Genomic DNA, 27,543 nt, shown 5'->3' with positions numbered 1-27,543 from the left:
AAGAATGAAGAAAGCAACTAGATATTGTTAATAGATGCAACTAAGGTGTGAGTTTCTAATGGATGCAACTAGATATTGTTAATGAATCAAGTTATCTCAATTGTTTTTATGAGCAACTTAAAAGTATATACCTCCTTGACATTTTCCTTGCTATGGGCATTGATTCCATAACAAGTGCAATTTTGTTCCTTAAAATGCCTTATCCACTCCTAAAAATGAATAAGAACCTTATTACAACTATACTTTGAAAAAGAAAACTATAGAATGGATCAGACAAATCCATGTAGAGCTTCCTTATACAATTCCTTAAAATATTTTGATAAAGGAATTTAATTACCTTTGTTTGAGAACAACCTGCAAGGTCCATCTTGTTGAAGACTATTTTCTCATGTGTTCATATGCTGGAGAAATTTGTATCTGAAAACAATAATTTACAATGTAGTTATAGCAATTTCACATTGCTTTAAAATCAGTCAAGAATTTATTCAAATATTTTGCACACACAAAGACCATCAGGTATGCTCTTGTAAATCCCAAAACCAGCAGGGTTATTTTTTTTTTTTCAGCCAAGCAACGAAATTATCCGAATCGTGAGCATAAATTTAGATTCCAACGTTATAGTTCCCACACAAAACTTAAATTCCCCAAATTTATCAGCAAGGCAAACAAATAAACCTAATTTGAATATTTCAAGGAGCACAATTAAAACAAAAAAAAAATCAGAAATGCACTAGCTAGGGTTTCAGAGGAGAGAGAGAGAGAGAGAGAGAGAGAGAGAGAGAGAGAGAGAGAGAGAGAGAGAGAGAGAGAGAGAGAGAGAGAGAGAGAGAGAGAGAGAGAGAGAGAGAGAGAGAGAGAGAGAGAGAGAGAGAGAGAGAGAGAGAGAGAGAGAGAGAGTATATATTTTTCATCTTCGTCGGCGAGGATTTTTTTATCGATGTGGAGAGCATGGGAGATCATCAGGGAGAACCTGTTTTATTCAGTTCTAGTCTTTTTTTCTGTTAGTTCCGAGAGAGAGAGTATAACACCCCGTCTTTTTAATTGCATTTTTCCTATAATAATATAAATATTAATAATAATAATAATGTAAATAGAATACGTAAATAGGATATCCAGTTGTTAGAAAAAAAAAAAAAAAGCCCGAAGTAAGTAAGTAGATAGGATAAAAGCCCGTAAGTAAGTAGATGGGTTTAAAACCGGGTTTTTGGAGAGGTTTGAAAAACTAGAAAATAAGGGTTTCTAACGCAGAGTTTGGAGGAAAAAAAAAAAAAAAAGGTGAGAGTTTTCTTGAGAAAAAAAGGGGTTTGAACAAGAAAGATCGTTGTCGACTTGGGCTTTGGAGGTTTTCGATTTAGGAGAGTCGTTCGGCGCTCGATTTTAACAAATGAGTAGTCATACTATATCATACTTTTTATGCGTGTCGATTTAAACACACCGGTAATCACACCAAGAATCACGCTTTTTCTCGCTGCGTTTTTGTCAACTCTGTTAAAGGGTTAGATACACTTTGGAACCACAAGAGAGAATTAGGACGACTTTGGCAATTGCCAAGTCCGGACACTAAGGGGGCGATGATGCCGCCATCGCCAGCATCAAACCGTTCATTGTCTTTTTCTTTTGTATGGTTTTACTTGTATGGTTGAATTGTTACCGCGGAATGCTATTGATAATGTTTGACCGGGCGTGTGAAGTGGAGGTGGTCGCATTAGATGAGGGAATGTGAAGTGAAGCTTGAGCGACCATTAATGGTCGTTTCAAACAAGAACTCAAACCGTCCCCAAATTTTGGTGTTGTTTTGAATGTTTGTTGTGTATGAATTTTGTTGCTGTTGTTGTTGGGTTTATGTTGATGGTTGGGGTTGGATTGGATGTTGGAAATTGGAGAATTGAAGCTTGAAATCAACCTTTAATGGCGCCAAATTCAATTTGGCAAAGATAAGAGTAATCATGATTTGTTGATATGGGTAGGTGGGGGTTTTGTGAGGAACCAAACCGGGGTTTGTTTTACTTATGGGTGGCGGTGGTGGCTGTGTGTGGTGGTGGTGGTGGAGGAAGTTTGGTTTGAAGAAGGAGATGAACAAGATTCAAAAACGATTTTGGGCTTGGGCCAAAATCGTGGGCTATTCTCTTTTGGTTTTGGATTTTAAAATTTGACTTTTAGACTATGGGCCTTAGGATTTGGGCTTTTGGGTTTTTGGAGTTTAGGCCGGGTGACCCGAGTTGATCGTTGACTTTGACCGTGGTTGACTTTGACCAGCTTTTGACCCGAAAAATTTGACTTTTTCCTAAAATTATGATTCGGTCTATTAGAATAAGTCTAGGACTATTAGCATGTTTGATTTAGGCTAGGACCTTTATAAATATACTTGTGTAACGCGTGTATTTACCGCTTTGGTGATTTTTCATCTTTTGAGATACACAACGTTATGACACTTATATATTCATGAAATTAATAACGTGCGAAAACCAAAAAATATTTGAATCAAGATTTTCCCACGCTCTCCGAAATAATCTATGAAATAAAATACAATAATAATGTAAAACAAAAATTACCGCGACCCTTTAGAACTCTCCACTTCAAGTTTTAGAATTGAGTTTATGACCCGATGAAGTCATATGTAGGTGGGCATTTATTGAATGTGCCATAAATGGCCCGTTAGTGTTATATAAGGGTATTCATTGAATGTGCCATGAATGACCGATGATAGTTAATGACCGCCCTAAAGAGGAACTAAGGTATTCGCCGGGTTAGTTGTATTCCTTGGAATGCGGGGAATGTAGGATTGGGTATTCCTTGAATGTGGCGAGAATGACCTGTGGCATTCATTGAATGTGCCATGAATGGCCCATTAGTGATATGATAGGTATTCATTGAATGTGCCATGAATGACCGAAGTTTTGTGCCCAAAGAGGTCCGTGGAAATATGTGTATGAAAGCCCGAGAGATGGCTATGATATTGTGGTATTGATTGGGGGAGAGGCACACAGGAATGTGTGATTTGGCAAATGTGTGGAGTGCAAATCGTGGAGTAGGTACTAAAGGGTGGGTGTATAAGATAAAGTAATTGATTAATTGATAAGAGAAATGGACTTGTTTATACGAGTGTGCTTGGGTTTACCTTTGAATACATATAGAATATCTACATATGCTATATATACAAGTTCTAACTTTCTTTTGCAGGAGGGTAGGACTTAATAATATTTTCAGGCAGGACGCCGGTCCTACCCTTATCTGGCGGATATCGGTAAGTGTAATTCAATTATTTAGATATTAAAAGGAGTTATTAGAATGAGTTAATAAGATGGAAGTTAATAAATTTGAAGTTTTGCTTGGGAAGAAACTATGCCGCTTTGAGATGACGGAACTACTTGTCTTCCAAGTCGAGAATGTTTAGGTTGTGATAGATTTAAAATGTTAGTTGGGTAAGTAAAGTTTAAAATGTTTATATGTGTTTAGTTCTATTCATACCAAAGAATTCAAATCATCGACCCATGTTTGCTTTGTTTTGGTAACGTGGGTGTTTCTGGGAACATAGGTGGAAGCGCATGGAACCGCGGGCGCAGGATTCGCGGCCCGGAGCGGTCCGATAGTTTTCTTTTAGGTTTGATTTCTTTGTTGGAAGAATGTAATAACGATTTTGCCTTTTCATGGCATGAGAACATGGTAGTGATGAATTTTATTTGGAGAGTTGTTTGATGTTTTATTTGGAAGGATGTAAGCTTGATAAAGAGATTTCAATAATTATTGGGATTATTTTATTTTAAGTTGTTTCTTTTATGACATGGCTATTAGGGTTTGTATGTGTAGTTTCTCCGGCCATAGTCCGGGTTTTAAACAAGTGAACCTAGTGATGTTTGAGATATTTATATTTCAAATATTCACTTTGTTATTGTTTAGAAATTGGCATTTTGACATTTTGCATCGAGCCTAGGTTAGCTTAGTGTTGGAAAGTCTAAGTGATCCCCGGATGTGGAATGTGGGTTATAGTGTTGAGAGTTTTGGATATATGTGAATATTAATGGGAGTTTTGTTTGAACCGTAGATCATGGTTGAGACACGACATGGTAATACCATCGACTGCAGCTGAACACTCCAGTCTGCATGTCGAGTACAAATTGAATCCTTGTCATTTGCAGGTGCTATGAGAATAACCATCCATTCAGGGGAGATCCTTTGCTAAGCTGCTTAATAAGGAGTTTGGTACTCTCAGCGGGCGCGATTTATCGGTGCCGGAACGCGATTGCGCCGAGTCTTGGATTCAAAGTTGTGAAAATGTATTTGAGCCGCATGCAGCCTTTTATCGAGGTTGAAGCGAGGAGTTGGCGCACTCACCAACTTGATGACGCTTACTAGGTTTTGGTGGCAAGCTCTCACCCTAGTCCGACACTAGAACTTTGACTTGGGAAAACTTCAAGATTAGATTTGAGAGTAAGTTCATTCCTCGAGGCAAGAAAAAGAATTGGCTCAACAGTTCTCGAGTTGACTCAAGACGGGAAGTCCGTGGATCGGGTATGTGACCAAGTTTAATGAGTTATCGAGGTTTGCTCCCTATCTTGTGGATATCGACAAGAAGAAAACCAAAAGTTCATATGGGGTAGAGAGTCACTTGTCCGCAAGTTGATTCCTTTGACGGGGACACTTTTGATCGTGTGTTGGACTTGGCCTCGGAGATATGAGGAGCGTAATGCAGCCCCAAGAGAGTCGAGGGGAAGAGGAAGTTTGGTGAGATACCAGCTTGTTGGTCCTAGGCCTTTGGAAAGCGTACCGAATCGGTTTAGGCCTTATGATGTACCTCGAGGGTTCCGCTTCGCAGACCATCATCCTGGGGTGGAGGATTTCATCGCCAGGTGTATTCCAACCCCGGGGAGGATTTCATCGCCAGGCCAGGTGGTTATAGCCACCGGGCGATCGGAGGCTTTAGACCTCGGGAATCGGGCGCAGGCAGTGGTCAGTTGGCTTTGGTCGAGCTCCCGCTTCCGATCGATCGCCAAAAGATTACTTTTACCCGCACAAAGACTCAATGCTCGTAACCATAGTTCCCGTTGAAAGCGGCTTGTGGGAGTGTAAGCAGTGGGGCATTTATCTCGTTATTGCCCTACCAAGCGGTGGTAATCGCCAGAATCGAAAGCACCAACCACTCGTGCTAGAGCCTATGCAGCCTATGCCGGACTCGGGAATGTTCAAGGTACCTTTAGTTCATCTCGGTTTTACATTCAGAGTTTTGTTTGATTCGGTGCTTCACATTCCTTTATATCGGCGTCAAGATGTTGAGAAAGAAAGTTTTAAAACTACCCTTTACCTAAGCCTTTGTGTGTTGAGACACCGTTAGGAGGTTCCGTTACCTTGTATGACGAAAGTGCAAAGGTTTTAAGTTATGTTTCTTAGAACGGTCTTTATGGTAGACCGATCGTTTTGGGGTTCGGTGGTTTCCATTTCATACTTGGTATGGACTTTGGGTTGACACGCTATCATGTTACCTTGATTGCGGCGAGGAGGGAGGTTATAGTGAATACACCGCATGCCGAGGTTGATTCACACCGTGTTAGTAAGGAGGACTCGCTGATGTCTAGCTTCCTCGCGGTTTCTATGTAGATACCCACGAGGGATATTGATGTGGAAGTAGTGAGAGACTTCAAGATGTTTTTCGGGGAGATTCCGTGGTTGCCACCCAAGAGGGAGGTGGAGTTTCAGATAGATTTTATTACACGGACCGCACTGGGTTTCAAAGTCGGGCTTACGTGTTGGCACCTAAGCTTTTTGGATCTAAAATGAAAGTGCAAGTCGAGGAATTACTCGAAGGGTAAAGAGTTTAATGTTTATTGATTTTGTTTTTGGCTTAACCATATCTTTTGAGTATATGGGTTTGAATCTTTAAGGTGTGTATGACCGTGTTCATAATTTAATCGAAAGCAACTCACCATGGGTGCTACCGCTATTTTGTTTCCAAGAAGGATGGTACTTTGAGGATGTGTATTGACTTCGTGGATTTAAACCGTGACTATAAAAATAAGTATCCGCTTCCTAGGATTGATGACTTGTTGGATCGCTTGAAAGGGGCTAAGATATTTTCAAAGTTTGATTTAAGGACCGGTTATTACCGATGGGAGTTCAAGAGAAGAGTATTCCTTCGATCGCATTTAGAACTCGGTATGGGTTGTATGAGTTTTCTCGCGGATGCCTTTTTGGGTTGATTTAATGCACTCAGATTCTTTATGGACTGGATGAATCGTGATATTCAGCCCTATTTGGATAAATTTGTGATTGTTTTCATTGATGATATTTTAGTGTATTCACAAAACACGTAAGAACATAAGATGCATTTGAAGACAAGTGATGCTGACGTCCGAACATAAGTTGTATGCTAAGTTTAGCAAGCGCCATTTTTGGGAAGAAGAAATTCGCTTCGGGACATGTGGTATCTAGTGAAGCGGATTGTCGTAGACTAAAAAAGGTTGTTTAGTTGAAAGAATGGAAACAACCAACCATCGCTACGTAGATTAGAAGTTTCTTGGGGTTAGCGGATATTATCTGAGATTTATCGAGAAGTTCTCACTTATTGCAGCTCCGGCCACCAAGTTAACTAGGAAAGATGTGAAGTTTATGTGGACTAATGAGGAGAAAGCTTTCCTAGAATTGAAACAGAGGTCGATTCTGACTCCAATTCTAGTAATTCCACCAGAGGCGGAAAGTTAGTGGTTTTATGATGCTAGTGGAACCGGGTTGGTTTTGGGTTGTGTGTTAATGCAAGACCGGAAGGTGGTGTCAGATGCTTCACGACAGGTTGAAGATACACGGAGAGACGTTATCCTACTCATGACCGGAGTTAAGCGTGGTTTTGCTTTGAAGGTGTGGAGACATTATTTATATGGTGAGAAGTTCGAGCTTTACACGCATCATCACAAGAGTTTGAAGTATCTCAGATTCACGTAAGGAGTTGAATATGAGACGCCAGAGATGGATGGAGTTCATAAGTAGTTATGACTTCGAGATTCAAGATCACCCTGCAAGGGCAATGTAGTCGCGGATGCACTTAGTCGATCACTCAGGTTTTGACCACTCTTATGGTGCAAGAGTGGAAGAGTTTAGAGACTATAGCCTTTTATGATGTCGGACTACACCATATACAGATTTGAAGGGGTATATATGCAGTTTGGAGGTCGCCGGTGATTTTTCGCTAGAGTGATTGCCATGCAACACGCAGACCGATTTCTTTTGAAGCCGGTTGGATGATCCGGGTCATTGATATTTTAGATGATTGTCCGTCCGATGGGCGTAGATTCTCGATGGAGGATTGAGATTCCATGAGAGATTATGTGTACCAGATGATGCAGAGTTAAAGAAGGAAATATTATATGAAGCTCATCGTTCTCGGTTTACAATTCATCCCGAGGAAACTAAGATGTACCAAGACTTGAAGAGGACCTTTTGGTGGGAAGGAATGAAAAGAGATGTCGGAGAATATATTTTCGCTGTTTAACTTGTCGCCAGGTTAAGGCAGAAAGCATCGAGGCCTTCCGATTATTGCAGCCATTAGAGATACCCATGTGGAAACGGGAGCACATTTCTATGGATTTCATTGATGGTTTGCCTAAGTCTCGGAGAGGTAATGAATCTATTTGGGTTATTGTTGATCGCCTAACTAAATCTGCTCATTTCATTCCTATCGATTGACGTAGAAATACGATAAGTTAGTTTCCTTGTACATCTCGAAGTGGTCGTTACATGGGATTCCGGTGAGTATTGTTTCGTGATCGAGATCCTTTGTTCACTCGAAGTTTTGGAAGAGTTTTCCGCGGCTATGGGCACTAGTTTGGCGATTAGCACGCTTTATCATCCCCGCATTGCATGGACGCATCGGAGAGGGTGAATCGATATTAGAAGATATGTTACGCCTCTTGTGTAATGGATTTTGGTGGAGGATGGGAGGAGCATTTACCTTTGGTGGAGTTTGCATATAATAACAGTTTTCCGAAAGCATTGGTATGGCACCCTTCGGTGCTTTGTATGGGCTGCCCATGTCGATCACCGCTTGTTGGGCGATGTGGGAGACCGAAAGTATTGCTTGGGCCCGAGATAGTGAGAGAGACATCCGAGCAGATTAAAGTCATTAGAGAAAGGATTAAGACAACCACAGTAGCAGTAAAGCGTAAAAGTTATGCAGATTTGAAGAGGAAACGGGTAGAGTTTTCTCAGAAGCGATTTTGTGTTTTTGAAGGTTTCCCTATGAGAGGAGTTATGAGGTTTGGCATGAAAGGAAAGTCGAGTCCACGATATATCGACCATATGAGATAGTAGCCTCCGCTGGTAGTTTGGCATGCATCGCCTTTGCCTTGCCGCCTAACTTGGCGATGATTCATGATGTATTCCACGGTCTATGCTACGGAAATGTGTGAAAGATCCCATCGAGGTTGTCCAACCAGCCAGAGCTAGAGTTGAACGATGATGTAACTTTTACATGCCGGGAGACCTATCATGATAGTAGATAGGGATGTGAAACACCTTAGGAGGAGGATTGTAAACTTGGTAAAAGTGCAAAGTGGAGTGAAAGGGAAAATGACGGACTGGGAACTTGAAGATAAGATAAGGCGATGCACCCCGAACTCTTCTCGACACTCCCTACCTTGAATCTCTCGGACTAGATCCTTTTAAGGTGTGTATATTATAACACCCCGCCTTTTTAATTGCATTTTTCCTATAATAATATAAATAATAATAATAATAATAATGTAAATAGAATACGTAAATAGGATATCCGGTTGTTAGAAAAAAAAGCCCGTAAGTAAGTAGATAGGATAAAAGCCCGTAGTAAGTAGATCGGTTTAAAACCCGGTTTTTCTGGAGAGGTTTGAAAACTAGAAAATAAGGGTTTCTCACGTAGAGTTTGGAGGAAAGAAAAAAAAAAGGTGAGAGTTTTACCGAGAAAAAAAGGGGTTTGAACAAGAAAGATCGCTTGTCGACTTCGGGCTTTGGAGGTTTTCGATTTATCGTTCGGGCCGCTCGATTTTAACAAGTGAGTAGTCATACTATATCATACTTTTTATGTTGTCGATTTAAACACACCAAGAATCACACCAAGAATTTTTCTACCGCGTTTTTGTCAACTCTGTTAAAGGGTTAGATACACTTTGGAACCACAAAGAGGAATTAGGACGACTTTGGCAATTAACCGCCGAAGTCCGACTAGTGGGTCGATGGCGCCGCCATCGCCAGCATCTTTCAAACCGTTCATTGTCTTTTTCTTTTGTATGGTTTTACTTGTATGGTTGAATTGTTACCGCGGAATGCTATTGATAATGTTTGGACGGGCGGGTGAAGTGGAGGTGGTCAGATCGATGAGGGAATGTGAAGTGAATTTTGAATGCCCATTAATGGTTTTCAAACAAGAACTCAAACCGGCCCAAAATTTTGGTGTTGTTTTGAATGTTTGTTGGTATGAATTTTGTTGCTGTTGTTGTTGGGTTTATGTTGATGGGGGGTTGGATTGGATGTTGGAAAAATTGACAATTGAAGCTTGAAATCAACCTTTAATGGCGCCAAATTCGAATTTGGCAAAGATAACGTAATCATGATTTGTTGATATGGGTAGGTGGGGTTTTTGTGAGGAACCAAACCGCTGGGTTTGTTTTACTTATGGGTGGCGGTGGTGGTGGTGGTGGTGGTCGGTGGTGGAGGAAGTTTGGTTTGAAGAAGGAGATGAACAAGATTTCAAAAACGATTTTGGGCTTGGGCCAAAATCGTGGCTATTCTCTTTGGTTTTGGATTTTAAAATTTGACTTTTAGACTATGGGCCTTAGGATTTGGGCTTTTGGGTTTTTGGAGTTTAGGCCGGGTGACCGTGAGTTGATCGTTGACTTTGACCGAGTTGATCGTTGACTTTGACCGTGGTTGACTTTGACCAGTTGGACCAAAATTTGACTTTTTCCTAAAATTATGATTCGGTCTATTAGAATAAGTCTAGGACTATTAGCATGTTTGATTTAGGCTAGGACCTTTATAAATATACTTGTGTAATGCGTGTATTTATCGCTTGGTGATTTTTCTTTTGAGATACACAACGCTATGACAATTTATATATTCATGAAATTAATAACGCCAAACCAAAAATATTTGAATCAAGATTTTCCTACGTTCTCAAATAATCTATGAAATAAAATACAATAACGCGCGAAACAAAAATTACCGCGACCCTTTTAGAACTCTCCACTTCAAGTTTTAGAATTGAGTTTACGACCGATGAAGTCATATGTAGGTGGGCATTTATTGAATGTGCCATAAATGGCCCGCTAGTGTTATATAAGGGTATTCATTGAATGCCATGAATGACCGATTGTAGTTGATCGCCCTAAAGAGGAACTAAGGTATTCGGCCATGGGTTAGTTCAGATTCCTTGAATGCACAGGGAATGTAGGATGGGTATTCCTTGAATGTGGCAGAATGACCCGGCATTCATTTGAATGTGCCATGAATGGCCCGTTAGTGATATGATAGGTATTCATTGAACGTGCCATGAATGACCCGAAGTTTTCAGGCCCAAAGAGGTCGCGGAAATATGTGTATGAAAGCCCGTGAGATGGCTATGATATTGTGGTATTCAAAGCGGGAGAGAGGCACACAGGAATGTGTGATTCGGGCAAATGTGTGGAGTGCAAATCGTGGAGTAGGTACTAAAGGGTGGGTGTATAAGATAAAGTAATTGATTAATTGATAAGAGAAATGGACTTGTTTATACGAGTGTGCTTGGGTTTACCTTTGAATACATATAGAATATCTACATATGCTATATATACAAGTTCTAACTTTCTTTTCAGAGAGGTAGACTTAATAATATTTTGTGCAGTGGACGCCGGGTCCTACCCTTATACAAAAAGCGGATATCGGTAAGTGTAATTCAATTATTTAGATATTAAAAGGAGTTATTAGAATGAGTTAATAAGATGGAAGTTAATAAATTTTGAAGTTTTGCTTGGGAAGAAACTATGCCGCTTGAGATGACGGAACTACTTGTCTTCCAAGCCGGAGAATGTTTAGGTTGTGATAGATTTAAAATGTTAGTCGGGTAAGTAAAGTTTAAAATGTTTATATGTGTTTAGTTATTCATACCAAAGAAATTCAAATTTGTCAACATCCATGTTTGCTTTGTTTTCAACGTGGGTGTGTTCTTGGGAACATAGGTGGAAGGATGGAACCGGCGATTGATGTGGATTCGGCCCCGAGCCGGTGTCCGATAGTTTTCTTTAGGTTTGATTTCTTTGTCGAAGAATGTAATAACGATTTTGCCTTTTTCATGGCATGAGAACATGGTAGTGATGAATTTTATTTGGGAGAGTTGTTTGATGTTTTATTTGGAAGGATGTAAGTTTGATAAAGAGATTTGAATAATTATTGGGATTATTTTATTTTAAGTTGTTTTTTTTATGACATGGCTATTGTGGTTTGTATGTGTAGTTTCTCCGCCATAGTTCTGGTTTTTAAACAAGTGAACCCAAAGTGATGTTTGAGATATTTATATTTCAAATATTCACTTTGTTATTGTTTAGAAATTCGGGCTGTGAGAGAGAGAGAGAGAGAGAGAGAGAGAGAGAGAGAGAGAGAGAGAGAGAGAGTATTTTTCATCTTCGTCGGCGAGGATTTTTTTATCGATGTGGAGAGCATGGGAGATCATCAGGGAGAACCTGTTTTATTCAGTTCTAGTCTTTTTTTCTGTTAGTTCCACATATTCCACATATACCCTTCTGGTCTTTGTGTTCCACATTTTTTATTTGTTTCGTAACGGATGTAATTGTTACCAAACTTTAAAATAATACTTTGATAATAATTGAAAAAATAAATTGAAATATACTAACGGATACCAAGGAGCCTCACAGTTTGCCTGTTAGAAAAGTAGTAACAGATATATTCGTTACAAATGAAAATTTTGCCCTGTTAGAAAAAGGCCCTTATGGTGTAGCGCGAAGGAAACCAAACTTACCCAGTACAGGCGTATATTAGTAGAGCAGGTAATTTAGAGACACGTAGAGACGCCGCAACAATGAAAGGGAAAAAGCAGATTCCACACCAGCGTGCTCTAGTACTTGCATATGTGCCATAACCATCTGGGAGTGGTCAGTAAGAAAGGATTTTGAATGGTTCAGATGCAACTATAGTGGGCTTTCCTCCAGAAGGTAATAGTCTTGTTTTAAATAGTAATGGCCCTAGCCCATTAAACCCTAATCCACAAAAAGGCTCACAAACCCAAACTACTTCTCGCCTTATATTTGGGCCCTCTTATCTAGGCCCAACAGAAAAAGGCAATGTTTTAGCCCATGACGCAAATGCAACTGCTCGTGACTCATCACCCTCTTTCTCCATTGGGAATCCAAACAATGATCTTTGCACTGGGAACGCAAATGAAGATTTCTCTAGAATCACTTCTCTCAATGAAACTCAACCAACCTCCCAAAGATTCTTATTCTCTTCTCATATCGTTTCAAAATTACCATCCACCCCTTCTAACCTCTCAAACCCAAACAAGCGAGCAAAACCAGACATGGTCAGAGGAAATCACCCAAACGGTCGCTATGAAGCATATGATCGAGCCTCGAGGCTCATGCGTTTCAGGCAAAATAGATACCAGGAATTTGGAAGGCTCCAATCCATCATCAGGGCACAAGAAATACGAGCAGCAAGGGATAGAAATGGAGGATTTATCCTAATTCCAATAGATACCCAGATCATCAATCTAGTAAATGAGGAAATTACTCCTCATGCTGAAAATAATTTAGCACACCAGGCTGAAGATGAAGCTGATGTGGCTCAAGGTAGACAAGGGCAAGGCATAGCAGATTTTATAGTAGTTGATCATTTGATGACTCCAATTCAAATGATTTCAAGAGTTGGTCAAACCAATATGATCATCTGGCATGAAGGAATGAGCTTTGAAGAAACAGGAACACTTCAATTGGCACATGGAGATGAGAATATGACCGTTGAAACTACTGTGGATAATGATGGCACCACTGAGAACAATGGAAACACTGTAGTGAATGATTTAGCACAATAGTATAAAAGTGAGTGGGGAACTAAGGAATTAGCTGAAGAAAGTAAATTGATAACACCTGTATCTGGAAGCATGGAAGTAGTGAGGAACATGAAAGGCATTCTAGAAGTTTCTGGTTAAGTTATTGGGATAGAGCAAATAGATAAAGAAGAACAAGTTATGGAACAAAACAAGGAGGTTTTGGATGCTACTTCTCTGGGGGTTCTTGTGATGGCTGACCCTTCTCAGCCATCACTAACAATATAATGATGAGCTGGAATTGCCGCGGTATGGGTTCCACCGCATCAATTCAGAATGTAATGGATCTGGTGAAGGAACAACAAATAGATATTATATGTTTATCTGAAACAAAGTCTACTGAGGAGAAAATGCAGAGAGTAATGAAGAAGCTAAAGTTTAAGTATAGTTGTATAGTTCCAGCTGAAGGTCTCAAAGGCAGATTAGCTGTCTATGGAAGGAAAATGTATATGTGGAAATTCTTGGAGCCACATGCAGCAAATCACATTACAGGTAAATTCACTAACTTCTATGTTCCAGATGCATGATATTTTACTTTTGTTTATGGTGAACCTATGAAACATAAGAGAAAGAGAGTTTGGGATGAAATCAGACTCCTAGCTCCATACATCTGTGATCCCTGGATTCTATTAGGTGATTTCAATGCAATAGTCTCACCTGAGGAGAAATCCGGAGGACATTGTCATATGAATAGAAGCATGCTTGATTTTAATGAATTCATCAATGACTTAGGGCTCTTTGACTTAGGTTTTAGAGGTCCCAAATTTACTTGGAGTAACAATCGCTCCTTTAAAAATCATATCCTAGAAAGGCTTGACAAAGCCTTAGCCACCACCAACTGGATTGATTTGTTTCCTGAAGCTTCTGTTCTCACAACAGTTAATTCATCTTCAGACCATCTTTCACTCATCATTACCCTAGCCCATATTGAACCAAAACTCAAGAAACCTTTTCATTTTTATGAGATGTGACTTAAAGACCCCTCTTGGAAAACCACTGTTGATCAAGCTTGGAGTTCCAATGAGTATGCACTTGGATGTTCCTTCAATAAGTGTACTACTAATACTAAGAAAAGGCTCATCAAATGGAACAAAGATGTGTTTGGAAACCTTTTTCAAAAGATTAGTGAAACTAAGAAGGATTTGGAAAAGTGTATGTCCCTAGAAGTCACTGAAAGCAGTTATCTGAAATGCAAGGATTTAAAGGTTGTGCTTGAAGACTTATATGAGAAGGAAGAGAGTTTCTGGAAACAGAAGTCGGGTTTTAATTGGATTAGAGAGGGAGGAAGAAATACCAAGTTCTTTCAACTCTCAATAGTTTTTAGGAAGAGGAAAAACAATATTACTAGGATCAGGGATGATAGCAATTCTTGGAAATCTGGCAGAGGTGAAATAGGGGAGACTATCAATAATTATTTCACCTCAGACAATCCCACTCCTGACCAAGACATTCTTAATTTAGTAGTACCATAATTGATAGAGAAAATACAATCCTTACTGCCATACCAAGTTCCCAGGAAATCTAGAAAGTGGTGACAAGCCTTGGAAGTCTTAAGGCACCTGGACCAGATGGGTTCCAGGGGGTCTTCTTTAAAACCTTTTGGCCAACTATCTCCCCTGTGGTGTTTGAGGCTATTCATGATTCTTTAGCTTTGGATGTTTACCTTTAACCCTCAATGAAACTTTCATAACCCTCATTCCCAAAATCCCAAATCCTGAGCACATCTCAAAATTCAGACCTATAAGCCTTATATTAGTAATTTTATATACAAGATTATCTCTAAAATCCTTGTTTGTAGGATAAAACCTTTACATCACAAGATGATTCCCCCACCCCCCACCCCCCATCAAGCAGCTTTTGTTAAGGGCATATCAATAGGTGACAATACAAGCATGGCCAGTGAGATCTTCCATGGCATGAAAAAGATGGAAAAAAAAAGAAGCAAGGTTGGATGGCTATTAAACTAGACATGGCCAAGGCTTTTGATATAATGGAATAGAGTTTCATTGACCTTATTCTGGATAAACTTGGCTTTTCTGTAAAGTGTAGGAGTCTGATCCAGAAATGTCTTTCCACTGTCACTTATAATGTGCTCCTCAATGGCTCACCTCTCAGCAAAAAAATTCCCTTCAAAGGGCTGAGACAAGGGGATCTCATCTCCCCCTATCTTTTCATCCTGGCTTCTGAAGCTCTTCCAAGAATTTTCTTAGAGAGGAAACCTTAGGTAATATCAGTGGCATCAAGCTTAAACCTAGGTCTATCCCCCTCATCCACCTAATCTCATAGTCTTCTGCAAAGCCATTGAGGATCTCATAGTCTTCTGCAAAGCCACCTTCCAAGAAGCCAGTTCAATGAAGGCCATCATCAAAAGATACTGCAAGGCATCAGGTCAAGCAGTAAACTGGGATAAATCCAGTGTCTTCTTCAGCACAAATGTCAATACCAAGTGTTTCAACCAAATATGTAATTTTGTCAGATTTTGTCGTAGCGATAGTAACGTACTAAGCAAGCATAAAAACATTCAAACTTAGACTGACAAAGCTAAACATAGTAACTTCGTCAGATTTTGTCGTAGCGATAGTAACGTACTAAGCGAGCGTAAAAGCGTTCAAACTTAGACTAACAAAGCAAAACGTAGTAACTTTTTCAGATTTTTTCGTAGCGATAGTAACGAACTAAGTTAGTGTAAAAGCGTTCAAACTTAGACTGACAAAGCTAAACGTGGTAATTTCGTCAGATTTTGTCGTAGCGATAATAACGAACTAAGCGAGCGTAAAAGTGTTCAAACTTAGACTGACGAAGTTAAACGTGGTAACTTCACCAGATTTTGTCGTAGCTATAATAACGTACTAAGCGAGTGTAAAAGCGTTCAAACTTAGAGTGACAAAGCTAAACATGATAACTTCGTCAGATTTTGTCGTAGCGATAGTAACGAACTAAACAAGCATAAAAGCGTTCAAACTTAGACTGACAAAATTAAACGTTGTAACTTCGTCAGATTTTGTCATAGCGATAGTAACGAACTAAGCGAGCATAAAAGCGTTCAAACTTAGACTGATGAAATTAAACGTGGTAACTTCGCCAAATTTTGTCGTCGCGATAATAATATTGTGATGGAAACAAAATTATACCATTAGAACTAAAGTGAAAGAAAGACTTTATTAATCACCAAATCTTGAAAAGTGGAAAGATAATAACGGAAAAGAAATTATTGAACTGTAAATAGACTAACAAATTTTTGTCCGGTTTTTCATTCAACTTGTCTATTTTGTCCGCTCATTTAGTAAAATAATTTGTTACTACGAGCAAGAAACGAACACTGCCGGGGCTGTCGGAAATAAACCAACAATGTCACGGCCCCATTTTGCAAATGACCAAGGTTTATGGATTGGATGACGCTTCATCGCGGGAAGTTTGACCCATATCACATATCATGTTTTTGACAAGGTATATACTTCTCGGACAAACGCTTAACATCTTTTGGCATGTATGGCCACCAATACCATTGGGTCATTGCTATGTGAGCGAGACTTCGCCCCTGGGAGTGGTGTTCACATAGTCCTGAATGAATTTCTTCAAAGCCTAGTAAATCGTTCGTTCTGCCCAAACAATGAAGGATAAGATTGAGACTTGTGCCGCTGTGATAGAGTTTTTGGTCATCAAGAATTCTAGAGCATCGTCAGTTGCATGATCGTTGTTGGTAGATACCGAGACATTATCAGTGCCAAGCTCGTTGGAATCATCTGACAGCATAAGTGGTTAATCCAGTGTTGTCGTGACAGCGACAACTTGATTTTCCACGGATAAGTATACGATAGAATTAGGATGCATTACATCATAACGCGGATACTGTACAATACTGATATATGTAAAATTTCATGCAATTCATTGAACTAAGTCCAAATAAACGTCCATTCTATCATCGCGAGCCGCATATTATCATTCAAAGTGGCTAGCGACTAACTTAGAATAATTAATCGTAACGTAGTCGCCCCCAGCTAAAGAGTTGTGTGTATACCACAAATGACAGTTTCGTACTCGGCCATATTATGTGAAGCGTCAAAACCCAAACGTAGAGAACTCCCAATTATGTCTTCATTCAGCTTCAAGATGACAAAACCAAGACCGGAGCCAGACTTATTATGCAAACTATCGGTGTGAATCTAACAATCAGCTGACATATCCGATAAGTATTTCAAGTCATTGCCCCCGGGAGGTAATAACAATTAGGGATTGACGTGTTCCTCATCGAGTAATGCGTTCGACATAGGAATATCATCAATAAGAAAATCAGCCATTAGCGAAACCAAAGTTTGTCTCTTTTTAACTGTATGAGTGTCAGAGACAATGTTGTAAGCATTAAGGTAACTTTTCCATTCTGCGACTCAATCCGTAGACATTGTGAAAAAACTTGCGCAGCGGATATTTGATAAGTATAAACTTCGACTATTCCTTCTTTGAAATAAGCTTAAGACGTCTGACAGTATGAAACAAGGCCAATGCAATTTTCTCAAAGCAAGAATACCTCCATTCCACTGATATAAGAGTTGTACTAACAAATAATATGAGACGACCATCGTCACTATCAAACGACAATGGACAAATATGAATTAGATACGCTTTGCTAAGATTCGTGAAAAGTAACCATTGCGAAGTCCGTATTTATTGTCTTGAACTCATGGGTAATCATTACGAACAATGAGAATCTAATCATCACCACTTAAATGATCCCACATGCAACTATGTTGTGTGTTATGTTGTGGTGTGACAGATACAACATTATCTTCGAAAGGAATGGTTTGTTTTAGACAACGTTTGTAATAGTTGTTATGTTTGTCGTACACTCATGCACTTTTGAAGAAGTATTTCTTGGATATATGACGGACATTATCCGCAACAGATGACAAAGAATCGTCAAAGGCCATAACTTCGTGTCGAATAATTTGGCGCATCGGTGAAACGGTAGTCGGGTCGCATGCAATCGGGTGTTGAAAAGGAATAGGAGGGAGTAGTCCGATACCGCCAGGTTGACCTTGAACCTCACAGTCGCGATGATCGTTAGTAAGTGCATCGAGAACTTAGGCTCGTCGAGTATTCGTCATAACTTTTGTAGAACGTGATCGTCAGTTTTGAATAAGAACCGCAGACAGCGCCAATTATATTTCGATCAAATATTATCAAAACACTAAGTGGTGACGAAAGAGATGAATTATGTAGAAAAGTAGCGTGAAAAGTGATGGTGATCGAGAGAATAATGAGACTGTACCTTTCGGTTGCCTACGTACCCAAATTATCGATGAGATCAAGTCTCAAGAACGTAGTTCTGTATGAAAAATAGTTTGGTATTTATATAGGTAGAGTAGAGACTCTTTGTAGCTCAAGTATTCTTATAGCTTAAGTAATTGTAATTGAATATAACTCTCAACTAATAATTATCTCTTTGATAAGAAACGAATCTGGACATAAATTAATGTACATTAGTGGCAAACCATGTGGCTAAGGTTCAGCCTTAGACACATGAGTTAATGGGCATGTACATTGATCCATGGTATTGTAAATTGGGCTTTAGCCCTGTCGATTAAACAAATAAAAATGGAGACCCCTACTAATGGACGTTTGCCACGTAAGTAGGGGTCAAAACACCAAGCAACAAAGTTTTATCAAAAAGCTTTGGAAAATAAAGAGTTTCAATGAGAATGAGAAGTTCCTAGGTGTACTTATTGCTCATTCTGCCAAAAGGAGTGAAAATTTTGATTTTCTTATAGATAAAGTTCAGAGAAAGATGCACTGGTTGGAAAGCTAGGGTCTTATCATAAGCTGGCAGGGGAGTTTTAGTTAAGACAGTGGCCCAAGCTATCCCCACCTATACTATGAATACTTACCATGTCCCCATCAAAATTTGCAGTAAGCTGGACCAATTTGCAAGAAATTTCTAGTGGAATGGTACTGATTCTTCCAAAACCATACACACTGCTAACTAGGACAAGTTATGCTCTCCTAAATTCCATGGAGGTATGGGTTTTAGGAAATCTAGAACTATGAACTCTGCCTTGCTGGGAAAGTAGTGTTGGAATCTGCTGCAGAATCAAGAATCTCTCTGGTCTAATTTCTTCAAGTCCACCTATAGTAATTGGTGGATGGGGAACAAATGATACATAACACATGCCCTATGACTGCTCCTACTATTGGAGAGTAATAATATGCAAGAACTTGGCTGCCATTCAGGAAAACTCTTCCCTCTCAGTGGGGACTGGTAATTCCATTTCCCTTTTTAATGACCCATGGATTTCTTTTAACAACAAACCTCTCATCCTTCAAGACTTCAAACCACAAGACACTACCTTACACTCTCTTAAAGTCAATCACATCATCTGCCCTGAGTCTTTGACTTGGGATTTAAATAGGATTGGAGAATTGTTTCCAACCTACATAAAACACATCATCAGCCTTATACACCTCAAACCTTACCATAGCCAGGATCATCTCATCTGGCTAGGACACAAGAAAGGCAAATATACTGTTAAATATGCCTATAACCTCTTATGTCATGAAACTGGTATTGCTCACAACTCTAGTTTCAATCCTAACACTCTTAAAAAGATTTGGAAACTAAAGATTGAGGCTACTTTTCAAATTTTTCTCTAGAAATTGTACATGCATTATTTGCCTACTGGGGAGCTTCTTGCCCCCAAAGAGATTTAAGGGGGATTTTGATAGGGTTATATACTAAAAATATTACTTTTGTATTAACTCTAATTATTTATATTTTGAATGAGAATCATATGGGCAAATGTTATGCATATTATTTATGTTATTAGTTATATGCATGTGTCTAATAATACTTTATATTGTAGATGATATGGTGTAAACACACAGAAGATCATATCATCAGTACCATATAAAATATAAGTAATCGTTCACAACCTAGATAGATTTGGACAAACCATTGGTACGGTTTTAGTATAATCTGGTATTAGTCTATCTTGACTATAGGATTACACTAGTACACTTTGTGTGTATTAAACATGACCAAGTGAGGTTGTTTCTCCTTATATTGACTATATAAGAGAACAAACGCCTCTGTTATTATGGATGCTTGTTCTCCTAATTCGGATATAATAACGGACACTTACATGCATTGTACATTGCTTTAAATCATCAATGAGTGAGATTCATTTGTGAATCAACAAACTCGATGGTTTGGGTAATGACATTGTATGTGAGGTGTGTTGTTGATTATTAGGGCTGGTCATCGAGTCGAGCTATTCGTGAGTAACTCGAGCTCGGCTCGTCGAAGGCTCGACTCAAACTCGTTCGCACAAAAGTATGAGTCGAGCTTGAGCTTAATTTAAAGCTCATTCTAGATAGCTTAGTAGTTCGAGTTCGAAAGTAGCTCATGAAGTTACTGCGAGCTACTCGAAGTCGAGCTCGAGCTTGAATAGCTCATGAGCTACTCGCTTTATAAGCCCACATCGTAGTATATAATTTATAATTTATCTGACATTTTATACTTTATACCCAACTATAATTTACAATTTATACTAGTTTTAATGTTTTATATACATTTTTTCGAAGTTTGAGCTCGAGTTCGAAGTTCAAACGAAAGCATAATGAACTTCGAAGTTGAACTCGAGCTCGAGCTCAAAGCGTAAACGAAGTCGAGCCGAAGTCGAGCTCGAGCTATTAGTATAACTAGGCGAAGTCGAGCTTGAGCTTCAATATTAAGCTCGAATCGCGAAGTTCGAAGTCGAGCTTTTGATAATGCGAGTCGAGCTCGAAAGTATAGCAAAACTTCGACTTCGGGTAGCTCGATGACCAGACCCCTATTGATTATAGAAGGAACTGCGCCCCGCAAGAAGTCGGTTGATGATGTCCCCTTGAGGAGTTTCAAAAGATTGTCATGTAAACCCCGCAGTGGATTTAATCCGACATGACAATGAGGTTGAGTGGTACTACTCAAGGACATAAAAAGTTGATTAATGTAGTTGTCAGTAACTTGACTTAATAAATTGACATTAGATATCTTAAACACGGGGAGATCAACGAGCATATAATATGGAGCCCATAAATGTTGACACGTAATTTGGGATTAGGGCGGTAGTGCAACAATGGCCTTTAGTGGAATAAGTCATTTTTTGACGGACTTGGGCCTTGTGTTCGGGGCGAACATGGGAAGCCCAAGCCCGTCAGGAGGCCCAACCCTAATTTCTCCTCATGGTCCCTATTGTAGCCTATAAATAGAATACTCTTTCTCTCTGGCCGAAACTAACCTATTCACTATTCACTAGTTCTGAAAAAGAGGCAAGAAAAGTAGATCTGAATTCGTTTATGATCTTGAGAGAAAGAAGGGGATTGGTAGATCGTTGTCCACACAACGTCCAATCTATTCTAAAGGAATACAACAAAAGATCAAGAGGTTGATTGTTGATTTCGGATTTGATAAAGCTTGGATTCTCAGAGTTATCTAAATCGGATTCAAAGATATGTTTTCCAATCACAAATCGTGAGAACCCATTGATTCCGTTGCGCGTGGGTTCTCGCGGTTTGTAGAAATATTCGTTTTGAAATAACGGTTCCTACAGATTTATCTTCCTATTTCTATTCCAAGGAGCTAGAATATGATCTTCACCTCTTCTTCAACTGTGAATGGACTAAATGCCTCCGGTATGCCTCTGATGCTTCCATCAGAGTTGACTCATTTGACTTTTTATCTTGTAGACAATGGATTGAGCTCTTTATCCTTTGGACTGACAATGCAAATGAAGAACTTAGCAAGAGAGGGCTGTTCTGCCTTACTCTCTTATATGAGCTATGGAAACATAGGAATTTTGTTAAGTTCGAAAATGGTACTGCAGGGCATAATATTACTTGGAAGAATACCCACATTACTTGGAGTAATCATCTAGAGGCTTTCATGATAGATGACCAAGCAAATGAAGTATACAAGGCTCCACCTGTAGAACATAATCATGAAGATATATGACCTTATTTTCATTTTGATGCTGCATATGGCAGGAACAGTTTCAAAGGAGCAGTTGGAGTGATTAGCAAGGATGCTGATGGAAACAATATCACTACAGCTTTTACAAAGTTCAAAGCCAACAATGCCCAGGAAGTTGAATTAATTGCAGCAGAACTAGCATGCAAACTGCTGCATCATCTCTCTCCACAAGCTGCAAGGTTTTTGGGGGACAACAAAGCAGTGATGGAAACTATAGCCCAGGATAGAGAAGCTACAGACTAGAACTGTATGCCAATTGTTCTGAACATTAGAAATTTTGTTAACTCTCTGCATATCCCTATTATTTGTAATTGGATTAGTAGAACTTTGAATGGGGAGGTTCATATCATAGCAGAGTAGGCTATGAAATTTTTAGGTGTAGAGCCTCCACGAAATTTTCTGAAAACTGTAATCTTTTATATTTTGAAACTTAATATATAAGATGGTCGGGTTCTCGAAAAAAAAAAAAAAAAAATTGCTGCAGCGGTCAAAGTGTTATCATCAGCAGGAGTTGCCTCCAATACTGTGGAGACTATATGTGCATTAGAGGAGAAACACCCGATGCGACAACCACCTGTGAGACCGACTATTCTTTTTGCTGAGCCTCCTTTAGTGGTAGAGAGAGATGCCCTATTGTCATGTATTAGGTCATTTCCGAAGGGTACTTCTTGTGGTCGTGATGGTCTTCGAGCTCAGCATTTGTTGGATGCCATGAGTGGGGCGCGCAGCAGCATATATCGTCGATTTGCTAGATGCATTGACCCCGTGGTGAATCTTTGGTTTCTGAGGGGACGATGTCCACCGTTAATACCGGAATTCATCATGAAAGTGCTCCGCTTTACCACTTCTCGCCGGATAATAATATTCGGCCCTATAGTCGTGGGGATGGTTTTACCGTTTGGTCTCCAAGATTGCAATGAAAGGAGTTTCCCAAGATGTGGTAGGATACTTGCGGATTTTCGGTATGGGGTTGGTGTTTCGGTGGTGCGAAGCGATTTTGCATTTGTCAACCGCATGGTGTATGCTAACTTGATGTGATACCTCTCTCTTTCGATCTTCGCTTTTTGTAGATTTTCATAATGCTTTTAACATGGTTGATCGGACTACTATGTTGAGAGAGGTTCAGTATCCGTTGCCTGACTATTTCCCCTGGGTTGAATACTTGTATTGTCAACCCGCGAGGTTATATATGGGGATAGCTACATATGGTTTTATCTGGGGTTCAAAAAGGCGACCCTTGGGGTCCCCTTCTATTTGCACCGGTGTTGCATTCCCCGATTTCGCGGATCCAGCCTAGTTGTCGATTGTTGCTACATGCTTGGTATCTAGATGATGGGACTCGATTGAGATACGAGAATAGGGCGGCGGCTTTGAGTATGATTCGGGAAGAAGGACCTTCTTATGGGTCGGTTCTTAATGTGGCTAAAACCGAGCTATTTTGGCCATCATCGATCCACGCCGCTCCACCCCCGGTCTCTTTCCTTCAGATTTGTCCCCGGCCCCTCCAGGGAGTCAGTTGCTTGGAGGTGCATCAAGACCGATCCATCCTTTGTCGGGGGCCTTGCTTGCAAGCGTGTTGAAAAGGTTGCGGACTTTGATGGACCGTTTAGATACATTAGGACGATCCACGGTATGAAGTTAGCTCTCTTACGCGCTTCAGGCCGGGGCTCTAAGTTGGTATTTGCGATTCGTACTTGTCCACCATCCCTTTTAGAGAGGCAGACTAAAACGTTTGATCGACATCTCCGCAGGTGTTCTCCGTGGTATTGTGGTTTCGATGGTCCTAACCCGGCGATTTGCGGTGGCGTTTATCGACACTCCCATTACGCCCCGGGTGGTTAGGTATTTATCAGGTAACCGATGTCTCTACTTTTGCTTTTGTGGCCTCCCCGATTTGTCGACGCCCGAGCTTTAACCACATTCTTAGGAGTTGTGAGCCGATGCCTTTAGATGAGATTCTTGATGTTGCTAGCGGTCAACGAAGTCTTTGTCTACCCGATTTTGACCTCGGTTCTATGGCTGGGAATGCTACCGCCCCTCAAAACCACAAAAGTTTTGGCGGAAGCGTTTATAAGTAAGATTGTTGTTGGTCTTGAGAGGGAGTTTGTGTTATCGCGCCGCCGAAAAGGTCATTGGATGCTTGCGGTCGAGAACACGCGAAAGCGACTTCCTACTTGCTATTCGATGGAGGGACTTGGACAAAGATATGTCGTCGATTGGAGTATCGTTCTATTCTTCTTGGTACCGCCTCATGATTTCTTTGTACTCGATGGTGGTCTATGCCCCGCTTTGCAAAAGGAGTAGACTAGATGCTTTTGGAGACCATGCAGCAGATAATCGTAGATATTTTCCGGTTTCAAATAATCGACATGATCATGTCGAGATATTTTATGTGATGCATTTTGGGGTGGGGTACAAGTGAAGAAGAAGAGGCTCCCTGAATTTTCTCACCGATCCGAATGAGGGAAGATCCACACTTCGACCTGCGGATATATTGATATACGGTTGGTCCGGGGGAGACATGCATGTGTTGATGTAACCGAGCCTCCGTTTGTAGGGCTTGGGAATGGAGTCTTTGAGGTGGGGAGAGCTAAGAGAAGAAAATGGCGGGGAAGATGGAGAAGCATGAGGAAGTTTGCACGGCTAACCAAAGATTGTTTCATTCCGTTTAGTTTCGACACTTTTGGTTTCTTAAACAATGATCTGTTGAGCTTCCAAGAGACTTCGAGAAAGTTATGGACGATAATGTTATGACAAATTTGGTTCTAACGAAGTTTGTTTTAGAATAATAGGATTTGCTATTCGAAAAGGACTAAGGGCGCAGCGCAACTTGTTGCACGCTTGTCCTAATTATTTAAAATTCTTTATCAAGATCAATAAAATTTCCACCGAAAAAAAAAAAAAAAAAAAAAAACAAACAAACAAACAAACAAACAAAATAAACAAAATACAAGATAACTATGCGTATTCGTCATTGATCAGTTTATGTACTTGGTGATTTGATCCGAGTCAAGTACCTGGAGTGGTAGCGCCTAAATTGACATCCGTGAGCCGACCAAACCCAAGTATCAAAGTCCAAGAACAGTTATAGAACCCGACTTAAAACGTGCAACTCACGTGCAAGTATCCTTATAAATAGAATTGAGAAATTGTGCAAAGCGCGCGAAACATGAATTTCTGAATTTCTCTAAACAAAACATGCCTCGGTACTCATTATTAGTTTTCATTGTGAATGTAGATTTTTTGTTTTTGAACTAATTATTATTTTGTTTTTCCTGCTTTTCAGCTACTATTGTGATTATTGTGACACATGATTCTGTAAGTTTCATTGATTAGTTTGAGTTTCATAGATAGCATATACAGACTTGAAGTTTGTCGAGGAATTTCTAGTACATCACATTAGGTCTTCTTTCGTAATTTTATTTTCGCCCAAAATACTTCACAATTTTGTTTGCCACACCAAAATATAATGGGAACCTTGTTGTAACAAAAACTTACGACTATTATGTATTTTGGTTCATCTAGAGGGCGGGATGCATTAATTATCGATAGGAAGAGTTCTTTTACGGTTTACCTTGTGTTGCAGATGATATTGGTAGGATTAGTGATGAGTTGCATGTGTTGTGTTCACTGCTTTGGCCAACTAGAGTTGAATTTTGATAAACAAATTCTTTAAATCACTCGAGTGAGTTCTCTTCCATTTAGCTCAGTCGCATTCTGCATAATGACCATCAAAATAGATGTTAGTTTGAAATTGTATTTGTTTTTAAGAATTAAGACCTTGTTGTGCAAATTAAAGCCTCCATTTATGCTCTTATAGGTAGGGACCCACTCTCTCTTTGGATGCATATAGTAGAAAGTTAAGAACACACGGAATCAAGAATCCACTAGTCTGCAATATGGCCTTACTGAGAGATTTAAGTCTTCCCTATCGGAGATTGAGGCATAGCTTGCATCATCATCCTCCTGACTCTTCTTCAGGTGGGAACAACCACTTTGGAAATGTCAATTTTCTTTACAATTATACCACTATATATATTTCAAAGGTGGTTTAGACTTTTTTTTTCCCGATAATATGGTGTTTTACTGTTTTAGACTTGGATCTAGACCTCTCCTTGAAGAAATCTTCTCATTAGTCAACCTTCTTGCAATCAAACCATCAACACTTTCTATGTTAGTCATGTTTCTTTAATTTGCTCATAACAAAGAAGTGCGGAATAAACTTTCTTAACCTCTAGAGTTTCATTGTTCATCAAAGTGGTAATCAAATTTTCATAGCTTTTGGACAAAAGAGCTTAATAGGGATGCCGCATGCGGCATACTGCTTGGTCCTCCTGACGTTCAACAAATCTGGAATACGCCGGTGGAACTCACTGACGTTGAACCTTCCTTCATCATATACCTGTAAAGATTCCTCTCCAGTAAAGTTTATTTGTCAAGCTCTTTGTCATGTACAACAACTCTAATTTGAGTCATAAACTGGCGGCGGTAGTCTCAAAAGTTATAAAATTCGTTTTTGGAGCTCCTTATATAGGTATCTCTAATGAAACCATTTAGAAACCTACTAAAACATTAAAAACTTGTTTCCTAAGCTACTACTATGTAAAGGAACTTCCTAAATCTATTAAAACTAAATTGAGACAGTTCTAAAGACACTAAATATTTTGGATGTAAATTACATAAATGAATGCAAAAAAAGTAAGTATTAATCAGATGTCTTGCATCAAACAAGAATAAGCGTTAAAAGAATAAGGAGGATGAGGCAAGTTATGCCTCGAGCTCCAATGAGGAAGAGTTAAATCTCCCGGTGTCCACACATGAAGACCAGATTGACAACAGGTGGATTCTTGATTCTGGGTGTTCAGATCATGTGTCTGAAGAGGGAGTGGTTCACTACCTATAAGTGGAGGTTCCATTTTGCCCAACAGACTTCAACAGGGTATTGCACTATGGAGATACCCTGTTCTGCACAACAGACTTTAACAGTCCACACAAGCAAAGTCCATGTCTAGGATACAAATCAATTTGTTTAGGTAAGTACTACTGAGCTTTCCTCATATGACATACTGACATCATATTGGGATAAAGTGCCAGCGTATTGCACTATGGTGAAAATGCAAAATGAAGACTCAGTTCTGACGCCACTTCTCTACACTATATGATAGCCGGGTTTGTAGGAACCACACTTCTCAACCGAACAGTGTATTTCTAATCTCTCAATTTTAAGATTTTAGAACCACCTCCCTATGTTTATTTAAATTATATCTCTCCTATTTATTAATAATTACAATTGGCTTCCTGATCTCTATTAAAATTGAACCACCTCCTTCTTCAATAATTGTAGGATAGTCTTCTTAATTTAAAAGCTAAAATTTATGTATAGGAATTGTATATCTTCCCCATTTTTAGAAAATTGTTTCTCTTTTCTTATCTTAGTGAGAGATTCACAAAAAAATTGTTTCTCTTTAATTTTTTTAACAATTTTCAT

General features: G+C 39.5%; 1 protein-coding gene across 1 annotated transcript in view; it reads left to right on the top strand.

Annotated features, from left to right (window-relative positions):
• The window catches only part of LOC147499196 (uncharacterized), a 32,076-nt gene that overhangs the window by 3,227 nt on the left and 1,306 nt on the right, over nucleotides 1–27,543 (top strand). The window lies entirely within an intron of this gene.

The sequence above is a fragment of the Coptis chinensis genome, chromosome 5, assembly GCF_015680905.1.
Source record: "Coptis chinensis isolate HL-2020 chromosome 5, ASM1568090v1, whole genome shotgun sequence".
In the NCBI taxonomy this organism is placed as follows: Eukaryota; Viridiplantae; Streptophyta; class Magnoliopsida; order Ranunculales; family Ranunculaceae; genus Coptis; species Coptis chinensis.
The sequence above is the reverse complement of the archived record's forward strand: the minus strand, read 5'-3'. Positions and strand labels throughout refer to the sequence as shown.